This window comes from Dreissena polymorpha, chromosome 2, assembly GCF_020536995.1.
Source record: "Dreissena polymorpha isolate Duluth1 chromosome 2, UMN_Dpol_1.0, whole genome shotgun sequence".
Taxonomy (NCBI): Eukaryota; Metazoa; Mollusca; class Bivalvia; order Myida; family Dreissenidae; genus Dreissena; species Dreissena polymorpha.
This window is the reverse complement of record NC_068356.1, coordinates 42,787,705-42,799,631: the sequence shown is the minus strand read 5'-3', so window position 1 is coordinate 42,799,631 and position 11,927 is coordinate 42,787,705. Positions and strand designations below refer to the sequence as shown.

The window sequence follows — 11,927 nt, the reverse complement described above, 5'->3', positions numbered from 1 at the left end:
CGATTTGAAAATTGCTTTTGAATACCATATCAAAAGAAAGAACAGAGCTAGATATAAAAATAAGTTGGATAAGTCTCGTGCAAAACAAGACAAGTCATACCATGTTGCAACATTTGATCTAGAGACTGTTTTACCGATTCCATGTTCTCTTGTGAGTAAAGATATTATAAAAGAAAGCTCAATTGTTACAATATTTCCTTTCATTATTTACAAAACGCAAGTTCGACATGGTTTTTGTGGAATGAAACTGAAGGAAAACGGGGCTCTTGTGAAGAGGGAACTTTTCTTTTGACTTACATGAAATCTCGTCCTATCACAGTAGAGAATGTCTGTTTTTATTCTGACTGCTGTTGTGGTCGAAATCGAAATAGGGTTGTTACTGTTGCATCGATGCATGCTTAAGAGAAATGTAAAAACATAGAGACACTATTGAACAAAAGTATTTAGAAAGTGGACATACCCAAATGGAGTTGTGATAGTGTACATGCTTCGATAGAACGAGCAAAGAAACTTACATCGGTATATGTACCAAGCCAGTGAGAAACAATTGTGAAGGTTGCACGAAAAAGAAATCCGTATGTTGTAGTGCCGATGAAATACTATGACATTTTAGATATCAAGCATGTAGCCAAATATGTACTACCGTTAAACGTTGTAAATGTAAGTGGACAAAACGTTTTATGGACAAAAATAACATGGATAAAACTTCAAAAAAGTGATCCGGGGCGTGTGTTTTTAAGAGCAGATTCGATGACACCAGTTTTCAGTGTGTGCAACTTAAATCCTCAAGGAAAGGACCTTCTATAAAATGTGACTTAAAACCCTTGTATGATGCCAAACTTCCAATTAAAGTAGCAAAGAAAAAAACCTGCAATCACTTTGCTCTGATGAATAATTCCTTCAGAATATGACCAGTATTTCAAGGATATTCCATCTGATAAGACAACTAGGGACAGTCTTACAGAACCAGACACAATGGAAGAAAGTGAAGATTCAAATGTGGAATAGAAAATCTGAATCTTGACTTTCTTCCATTGTGAAGGTTGGAGACAAACAAGTCCATACTGATTGAAATATATGTAATGTTTTATGTGTATGTCCTGTTAAAATCTAGAATGCAAAAGGAAATAATGATGTACTTCTGTATAATAATATCTCGTATTATGAATATTAATATGAACTTGTGCTAAGTGCATATGTTTCGTTCAGTCTCTCAAAATAGATGCATAGCACAGGGCTGTTTTGCCTTAAGGGCACTTAGACCTGTATGGAATAGGAAAAGCAGGGTACTATTCTTATGCTAAGTAGCATCAAGTGCACTTAACACAGTGGCACACAGAAAATATATATGTTTTACCTTTATGCCATAATGAAGTAAGTGCTATTTTGAATACAAAAGCATTAAATATTGTATGCAATTCTATGATATGTTTATAATGCCATAACAATACTTTTACCTAATAGTGTAACATAATATAATGCTAATATTCATATTCATATAAAAGTTGTAGTGTGTCAAACCTTCTTTTGCGTTTTTCTCCACTATTTGAAAAATTGACGTATTACGTTCTGGCTCTAACCCCTCGATATATAGTAAATAATCTTAACTAAGTCAATGAAAATTGCGACATCACAACCAGAAAAGTTTATAACAAAACAAATTAAAGGAAAATTTACGTGAAAAGACGCTGATTAGACAGTGTGAATACACAGGCTTATCCGTGTCTTCGTTTTTTGTATGTATGACACATGAGGTTGCTCATATCTTAAATCGTGTAACTGAAAAGAACCACTAAGGGCGATACAGGAGCAATTATACAAACTTCACTTGATTACCCGCCTCGTTTATACGCACATTATTGCTCATGTTGAGATTGATTATCCGTTCTACCTTCTATATGTGTTGACGATACTTGAAATATGTTATCTACATTGTGTAATCAAGAAAGAATATGTAATACAACGCTACTTGAAATATGTATGAAACCATCTTTTAATCAATTGTCTAACAGTCATAATGGATATTTCATAGCATGGTAAATGTTCACTATTACGTTTCTTAGCAAACATATGACTACAACGAACATTTGCAAATCTGAAACCATTTTTCCATTTTGTCAATTTAACAAAACGTGAAAATTTCCGTTTAAATCTATTTGTATACATCTTTATTTGGATGCTATATTGACTTTCTTTTGTTTTTCTCGATTCACAATATTTGTGTTTTCATTTTATCGAAATCTAGTGATTCTTGATTCTTTGGCTTACAGCAGTACATGTACTGGTTTGTGTTTTTAACTTTACCATGTTCATTGTTTTGACTGTTGCTTTATATATTGTATTTTACTACGTGCAATTAAACTGCAATTGTTTGTTGTTTTCTTTTTTATTTACTTATAAATGATAAAACATTTTTGTAAGTTTGGACAAAATCTATGTTTGAGAAGGACTTAAATAGTGTGTTATGCACATAATTGAGTTTCATCACGGAGTGTTTATTGACAGGAGATGAATCGAGTATTTGACCCTTACTGTAGTAAATTCAATCTTATGCAAAAAACTATTCATCCGATTTTATTGGTTTATACGTTATCTTGTTGCTTATTAATTCCTCTTTCAAAAAAATATAACTTTTAGTATATTCCCGTTGTTATTAATGGATTTATAGCGAGTTAAACACAAGAAATACACATTTTATGTTTTACCACCGCGCGTTTTAACGTGTTGTGGCTATCGATCTTTTACGATTAGCGTACAGCGAAGCGCCGAGGTTATACATTTTAATGTACCCACTCACGTCTTTTGTTAAATTATAGTTTCATTTCTCGGCCGATTTTGACAAATTATATATCATTAGAAAGCTTACGTTACGTAGTAAACAGATATATCAATATATATTAAGTTTTTCTTCTGATTTCGACAGCCCGGCGAGTTATAACTTTAACTTTTGCAAATATCATACCGTTTTGGAGTTTTAGAATCTAGATTTACGGTTGACATGTTCGTACTTAATACCAATTTGTAGCGTTTATATTTGGAGTTCAGTTTTAAAAATTACATCTTGCTTAGGAGAATAGAATTCTGTATACGATAGAAAAAAAAATTGTTTAAAAACGAAAGTAATTAAGGAATGAAGGCGGGAAAATGTAGCGCGCGTTCCTAACGCACTGAACTGATGCTACGGTCTTGGCGATTATGCTTTTGTTTAGAAACCGGCCATTGAATTTCTTTTGCCATCTTATTATATTTTTTATGGAATATATTGTAGTATTTTGTTCACGAAACATATCAATAAAGCTTATTATAAATGAATCTTAATAAATTAACGATTTCAGCTCTTGTTTATAACACAGAAAGGGTGTAAAATTTATGATGAAACAGCGTATATAGCGGACCCTCTCGATATTATTCGGCTTTGCATGCATACTTGAAATAAAATGGGTGTCAAAAACATTCATCGTTTGCTGTTTATTATCAACAAGGTAATTATGTATAATTATTTGAAATGTTATTTACCTTAAATTATCAATTTATTAAAGAGTCTTGAAAATCACGGTCCGTGTTACGCGGGTCATTTCGTATTTTGACATCAGGGCATCATGTCCAACTATTGAAAATCAGATTTTTTTTCACCGGGACGATGACGGCTTGGATTAAGACAGGCAGACAGATAGTTTATTCAGACTTAAACAACAGTACATCGTCTTCATTTCAAATATATAAATTATTTTTAGACGAATTGTTAGGTGATTACACATATAGCAGTGATGATTCTGAGAATGTTGCCATGTTTCTTATCCGTGTAATCTAGAGTCCATGGTTTGAGCATTTTTATCGCGGTGTTCAAAAAAAGATATCTCAATAATCTTGTTTATTGATAGATCTGTGGTTTTATTGCCCCTGTGTTCAGCACAAACCAATTATCTCGTTATGATCAGAAACTGTGCCGACCAATACTAAATAACACTATGGAGTCATACGCCACAGCAGGGACCTATACTTGTATATTGGTCCCTAACCACAGGTGGCAATGTCTGGTCAGATTACACTTTTTATGATACCTCCATGTCTTCTCGTGGTATTAGTGGTCATTTCTTGGAGAAATGTAACGCCAAATACTCAATTTTGCGTTTATAAGATATGTAGCGTATTGAAAACATTTATAGTCATCTGCCCATACAGATTGCCATAAACTAAATACTGTATAGATGTCAGCCAGCTAAATCACATTAATTATAAGTGCTTAATACCTATACATGTACATTTTAAACATTTAAAAAATCTAATACTTAACATTTAACGTATTTAGCGGGTACCGGTAAAAAAACTCCGTCATTTCGTAGTCCTATAAAGAGTGTATGGTAGTGTACGGAACAACATAATTAAAAACAGCATTCTCATTTGACCACAACGGGGTTAAATAATCTTTCCGAAAAAAACAAATAATACAGAGTTTTAATTTAGAATTCTATATATTTATAACTCTGTTAACTTATAAAGATATTTCAATATACATGCATAGACAGTTGGCCGTGATTTTCAAGAATCTTTAAATAATTTTAATTTATTGATAATTTATGGTAAATAACCTTTCATATAATTTTACATTATTACCTTTCTGATAATAAACAACAAACGATGAATGTTTTGACACCCATTATATTTGAAGTATGCAAAGCCGAAAAATATCAAGAGGGTCCGCTATACATTTGTATACGCTGTTTCATCATAAAATTAACACCATTTCTGTGTTATAATCAAGAGCTGAAATCGTAAATTTATTAAGCTTCATTAATAATTAGCTTTATGGATATGTCTCTAGAACAAAATATTTCAATATATTCCATAAAAAATATAATAATCGTGGCAAAGGAAATTCAATGGCCGGTATCTAAACAAAAGCATAATCGCCATCAGTTCGGTTCGTTAGGACCGCGCGCTACTTATTTCCGCCTTCATTCCTTACTTGCTTTCATTTTTAAACCAATTTTTTTTCTATCATATACAGAATTCTATTCTCCTAAGCAAGATGTTATTTTTAAAACTGAACTCCAAATATAAACGCTACAAATCGGTATAAAGTACGAACATGTCAACCGTAAATCTAGATTCTAAAACTCCAAAACGGTATGATATTTGCAAAAGTTAAAGTTATAACTCGCCGAGCTGCCAAAATCAGAAGAAAAACTTAATATATATTTATATATCTGAAAACTACATTACGTAAGCTTTCTAATGATATATAATTTGTCAAAATCGGCCTAGAAATGAAACTATAATTTAACAAAATACGTGAATGGGTACATCAAATGTATAACATCGGCGCTTCGATAAAAGATCGACAGATACGAAACGGTCACGTGACTTAGACACAACAAGATATTTGGCGTAACGGTCCCGTTTCATATCCGTGTAATCTAGAGTCCGTGGTTTCATAGATGAATTTCTGTTGCTTTTGTTGTTGTTGTTTTAATAAATTACTGCACAAAAAAAGCGAAAAAAACAACAGAACTGGTTACCCATGGTTTTATTTTATTTCTCTTTGACAACAGATTGTTCAAGAGTATATCAACAATTACCGATTTCTATGTTTACATGTTATATGTATACCGAATTCTATGGTAAAGAAAATCATTCGAACTGCAGTATACGTCCTTTAGTTCTATTTAGGTGGTGTTTCGTGTGGTGTAACCTTGAAATTTATTCAACCCACTTCCTCTTTTGAAATCGAAAGTGCACAGGAAAATAATGAAACCAAAATCGCCAATATGATTGGTTTTATCAATCGCTACACTGCTTTTAAAAAATATAGAGCACATGATTATTGATCGACATACAAATATGGAATAAAACAGATTTAATCAGGTATCTGCATGTATGCTTGCGTTAATTTTATGCCTTTGTTATCGCATATATATATTTCATGTCATTCAACAGAAAGTACGCCGTTTTTTTGTAATATTGGATACCACTAAGGCTTGCCGTGGAGGGTTAGGGTTAGGTTGTATCCAAAATAGACACGACCAAGTTTATAAGGTATCCAAAATAGACACGACAGAAAACGTGCTGATAAACAAGTAAATTACTTGTAAGAACCTGTTTTCTTTTAATTTGCTGTGCGGTAAAAACACAATCTGTCTTAACACCATGAACACGGAATGGATTTTTAAACTTTACGTAGAGGTTAAATCAACGTCGACTGTTTTAAGTTATAGAGAATACTACAGTTGATTGGTGTATAGCGGATAGCTAAGCACTCCGAGTCTAATTTCAATTAATACATCATGCATTCGGTAATTAAACCATTAAATCTTGAAAGACACATGTCTTTTCTATTGAAACATGCCAGCGTTTTTAAATTTCCAAAAAATATTATTTGTTTACAGCGCGATTTTCATGGTACACTGATTCAGCCATTATACCGGATCGCTTAGGTCTTTATCGGATTACATGTGTATCGTGTTATTTCTTGAAATTTGACACAGCATTTGTAAAAAATAATTGAAATATATGTACATTTCCAGAAAGGAAATTCATTTTTGCGTTTAATAAGACCAAATTCATGGAAATCGCTGCACAATTGATGAAGTAATTGCTGTTCAAAGCGATGCACCCTATATTCGGGTCATTTTGAGTTTAATCTATATATAGATTTGATAGCAGAAAATATGTTTTCAGAGAAATCGATTTTTCGTTATAATTTGATTGTTTTTCATTAAAATTGATGTTTTTACTTATTAATATTATAGCCAAACGCTTACCACATGGACAACTTCAATTGAGTTTATATTTATTTTGAGACAATCCCCACATTCCTGAATATGGGTCATCACATGTCCGATATTCACTAAATCCCGAGTTGCAGCTTTCATGCTTATTTTATATGGTACGCATCAATTTGGTTTCTGAGCTTTCTAACTTTTGTAAAGGACACATAATACTAAAATATTACATCAATAAACATTATGTTTACCAAACAAAACCTGCAAAATTCAAGAAACCATTCGTCTGCACTTTTCCTGTCGTCACAAAAACGGTGCGAACATAACGTGACCTTGTTTTGCTTTCGAAAATAGAAACAGTTGTTAACATTGACACACTTCAACAAAAACATGAATCGACTTAACAATGATAGGCTTTTTGTATTCAATTAATAGAAAACTATCAATCTTAACATAAATGAATGTATTTTGCAAAAAAAGTTTAATCTATCCGCTACTCACTAAAATCCGCTTTACACCAATCATCTGTATGTTAGTGTGATTGTGTACTTAAATTTATCCCACGAGTGAAGAAAGGTTTACATGGCGAAGCTTGCCGAGCCTTGTAAGCCTTTCTGAGACAAGTGGGATACATTTAAGTACACAATCACACTAACATAGTATTCTATTTATCCTACAAAATAAATCATTCATCATACCTCTACGTCCCCGATTTAATCAATGAACATTATGTTTACCAAACAAAATCTGCAAAATTCAAGAAACCATTCGTCTGCACTTTTCCTGTCGTCACAAAAACGGTGCGAACATAACGTGACCTTGTTTTGCTTTCGAAAATAGAAACAGTTGTCAACATTGACACACATCAACAAAAACATGAATCGACTTAACAATGATAGGCTTTTTGTATTCAATTAATAGAAAACTATAAATCTTAACATAAATGAATGTATTTTGCAAAAAAAGTTTAACCTATCCGCTACTCACTAAAATCCGCTTATCACCAATCATCTGTATGTTAGTGTGATTGTGTACTTAAATTTATCCCACGAGTGAAGAAAGGTTTACATGGCGAAGCTTGCCGAGCCTTGAAAGCCTTTCTGAGACAAGTAGGATACATTTAAGTACAAAATCACACTAACATAGTATTCTATTTATCCTACAAAATAAATAATTCATCATACCTCTACGTCCCCGATTTAATAGAAATAATGAAAAATCGCTAAAAAGCTGCAGTTTTACCGGGAAAGAATACGACTTTTGTCTTTTGACGTGTTAATAATGACGTCATGAGCATGCTTAATATTTGTAAAAAATGTTTTTTGCTGTTTGTGTTGCATTTAAACTATATTTCATCTTGTTATCAAATTGTTTGTTTTATTGAATCTGATTCGATTTAACTAAAAATGAATACTTTATAGTTGATTCCGAGTTACATGACCTTCCTCCATACATGACTTGGTGTGGGATAAACATAGGTGTGGGATAAACCTTATCCTTTCTGTATGGGTCCTCTTATGTTCTATAAAATCATTTAGCTGTAGGATAAATTATTTAGCTTAGGCCTAAATTAAATTTAAGTTTGTTTGCCCTTTACCGACCGACCCACTTTTTACCCCCCTACCCAAAATATTTTTATTGCGATTTCTAAAAACGTATTTTTTTTTATTTTCGTATTCGCCGATCATAAAAGAGCCGACTGCAATATTTATTCGTGCACGTTATCCCTGTCTATTCTTATCGCCACTGACCGATCTAGGTCGCTGCGATGGTTGGAATTTCATATGCCCCTATAGACAATCCCAGAATCTATCAATTGACCGCCGCCATATTGGCTATTACGTCACCCGCTACTGAAAACGGTACTGAGGAATTCTGCAGATTACAACGTTATCATAGTGTACACCCGCTTTATTCCAATAAACAGTACTTAAAGACTGAGGATGGCTTTTTTATTGAATAGTACATATCTTTGTTTGTCTAAACAGTTACCATTTCGTTATTAATATTTCCCTTGTTAGTGTCATTTTAAAGGTAATATACACATCTATAGCCGAAATGAAGTTTGTGATTCTAAAATTGGTCCGGAAATATTTATTAGCGGAACTCTGTAAGATTTCAGGTATAGTTTGTTTTTTTTAATTAAAATTATGTATCTAGTTAAGTCTAAAACTAAAGTGGTTTTTAGCAATCTTTTATTTAAAAATCGCTCTCAAGCTAATACAAAAATATCTAGCCGGAAATGAATTTTGTGATTTAAAATGAACAAGTACCGGAGTTATTTGTTTGCAAAACTGTGTAAGATGTCAGTACATGTCATACTTTTTTTATTGAAAAGGACATATCAGCTTTTGTCTATAACTTTCATATTTTTTTTTATTTAAATAATGTTTTTCTTGTAAAATCAAAGTTTATTGCCTGAAATAAACGTTGTTTGTGCTGTTCTCAATATTTACTTAACTGATTTAATTATTTATTAAATTTTCTCAATAACATCTTAATTCACGATTGAATTGTCAACATGAAAAATAATGAGCCTTAAATAAACTTAAATAGTTCCAATTGTGTTCTCTAGATTGCTCTTAACGTATGTCTTTATTAAATATTCATGCCAGGGACCTACACATATAGGTCCATGTCCATGCTGTGTTAATATGTGTGGAAATATGTTTAAAAGTACGCCGGAGTATGGCCGGGTGCCTTTAAGCGTATTCTCCGTACCCGGGGTACATGGTAGTATACTTCAGAGTGCCCGGGGTACTTTTAAGTAGTACCTGAGCCTACAATTACCAATTAAGCAACAAATGTTGGCAGGTGAAAGCTAGATTATCTAGGGGTTATAGAGCACATAAGTACAAAGTTTTCGTATAGTTAGTCCAAAAGAAAGTTTCACTAACATAGCCAAACATGATGGTAGGTAGTAGTGCTGCAACAATATACCGGTATATTGGTATATATCGCAATATGCAATGCGCATATTGAATTGCGATACGATTTTTATCATACCGGTACGAAAATTCTACAAAAAATCATCCACATTTCGTCCAGAAAAGCCATCTGAAATAATGATATCAAGGTAAACAAAACAAATCGGTGTTTACTGTTGAGTAAAAATAAATTGTTGCGTAAAAATAGCATTCTAAAAAGTTTATAATGCAGAGTACAGTTGTAACATGGGAGTTCGCAAGATCTGCTTTTGCATGTCATTCTGTTAAATTTAAGATGAAGCTTATAGAAATACAAAAAATAACAACACAATTAATTACATAATCAAAATGTAAATTGATGTTATTATAAACAGAAGTAATAATTATCAAAACAAATTTTAGGTAACAGCATTCTGATGAGTTACACGACCGGCTTTTAAACATCCACAATCCTCTTTCCGGTTATTATTCTTCTTGACAGCCTTTATAATAGTTCTCTAAATGGCAGACGAAAAGGTTATGTTCATGTAATTAAGTTGGTTTGGGTGATTAGCTGGCGAGTTATAATTCTGGTACAAGTTAGCAATAAATTGCAATACGGATTTTTGTACTGACAATATATTGCAATACAGTTTATGGCGTATTGTTGCAGCACTAGTAGGTGGGTCGACGAAACATTAGTTTTATTTTCTAAATTTTTATTTTACGATTGATTACCCTTAATAAGAATATGCCATGACATGCAGAAATCTTCCCACTTTGTATTTAACATTATATTTATATGGTTTTGGTCAATTTGAAGTCAGCTAAGTAAAGTTGATCGATTGTTTTTTTATGTTATAGTTATTTTAGTGAATATGATCGAAAACTAATATTGCAATACCGAAAATCAGGGTGCGGTTCGCACAAACACGTAGGGACGTTAGTGCAATTGGGTTGGTGAAAACCAACAACTTTTTTACGCCTTTTTTGTAAATTAGGCAAGTCCGAGGATCTGACTGTCAGCAATATCTGACATTAGACAATTCTTGGTGGTTTTTGGCCTGGGGCGAAGCCCCTAGGCCATAGTACTCATGCCGTTTTTTTAGATAAGCTGACTTGGCTGGCTGCCAAAACAACCACGAATGAATGAATTTGGAAAAGTCTGATTTACCACTTGGCGGTCATTCATGCGCAATCAAAGAAGAGGGACCTATACAAACAAATAGGTCCCTGCAAAGAAGTTCTCAATAACCCGCATTGTGAATACAGAACATCACTATATAACACGACAGTGTCATAAAACGTGTAAAAAAATATTATTGAAGCAAAATTCCTAAGCATTGGGTACGGCATAGTTTTTATTATTGTTTGCATATTCATGCGAGAATAAGTTCCTCACTTGACGGTCTCGGCCGAAAATATACGAGTGTCTACGGAGACAGTACGAAGAATTTTTTCTGATACATTTTTTTAAGGTATTAATACTCTAATGAACTTCGTGCAATATCTCCATCTTTCGTACATATCCGTCAATCCGAACGTTATCCGGGAATGTGCTGAAAACTACGAATATTCTATAAATACGCTATGAAATACTAAATGTAGGATCCGCTAAATACATAGACAACAAGTATGGCCGACATTGTACCTGACAGATTGGTCGTTAAAAGAAAAAGCAATTTGCTATATTAAAAGAGAAAGATTAAAAAAAGTGTTATTATTGTTCATATTAATGTGACTGGAGTTAATGATAAACGTCAACTAATGCATGGCAATGTTGATATTTATGAAAAAAAAAAGATTCCTGGAAACGCTTGAAAATTTTGACCACTGTGAAGAATTATGTTTAGAACCCGTGTCACTTACAACATTTTATATTGTTGGTGAGAAGTAAAAGGGGATAAAGTGGATTTATGCTTGCGTGATGACTGTAGCCATGTGAACGGGTTATCGTACGGCAAAACCCATCACGTAAAGAAGAGTCTTCAACTTTTCAAGAAAGGAATGCCTTGTTTAGCTATCAACACAAAGCTTGGAACAGGAAGGTACATAGATTTTGCTTTTTTTTCAAGTATAACAGTTTCATTATTCATAATTGGAGTAAAATAGATTTTGTAGGAAAAGTGCACCCTGTCAGTGATTTTTACCACATAATCAGGCTCATATTTGCTTTCATTTTGAAAAAGAAAATGTGGAATCCGGGTCCGTTCGCCCTAATTTCTGTTTGCCCTAAATCCTGTTCGCCCTAAATCCTGTTCGCCCTGGGTCCGTTTGCCCTAAATTTTATTATCAAAGC

The 11,927-nt window shown here is 33.0% G+C and overlaps 1 protein-coding gene across 1 annotated transcript in view; it reads left to right on the top strand.

The window, feature by feature from the left end:
- Window positions 1-5,710: 5,710 nt before the first annotated feature.
- LOC127866791 (uncharacterized) overlaps window positions 5,711-11,927 on the top strand; it is a 48,628-nt gene continuing 42,411 nt past the window's right edge. The window contains exon 1 of the mRNA XM_052407600.1: window positions 5,711-5,865. The gene's annotated coding sequence lies outside the window, so the exon portion shown is untranslated. The remainder of the gene's footprint in view (window positions 5,866-11,927) is intronic.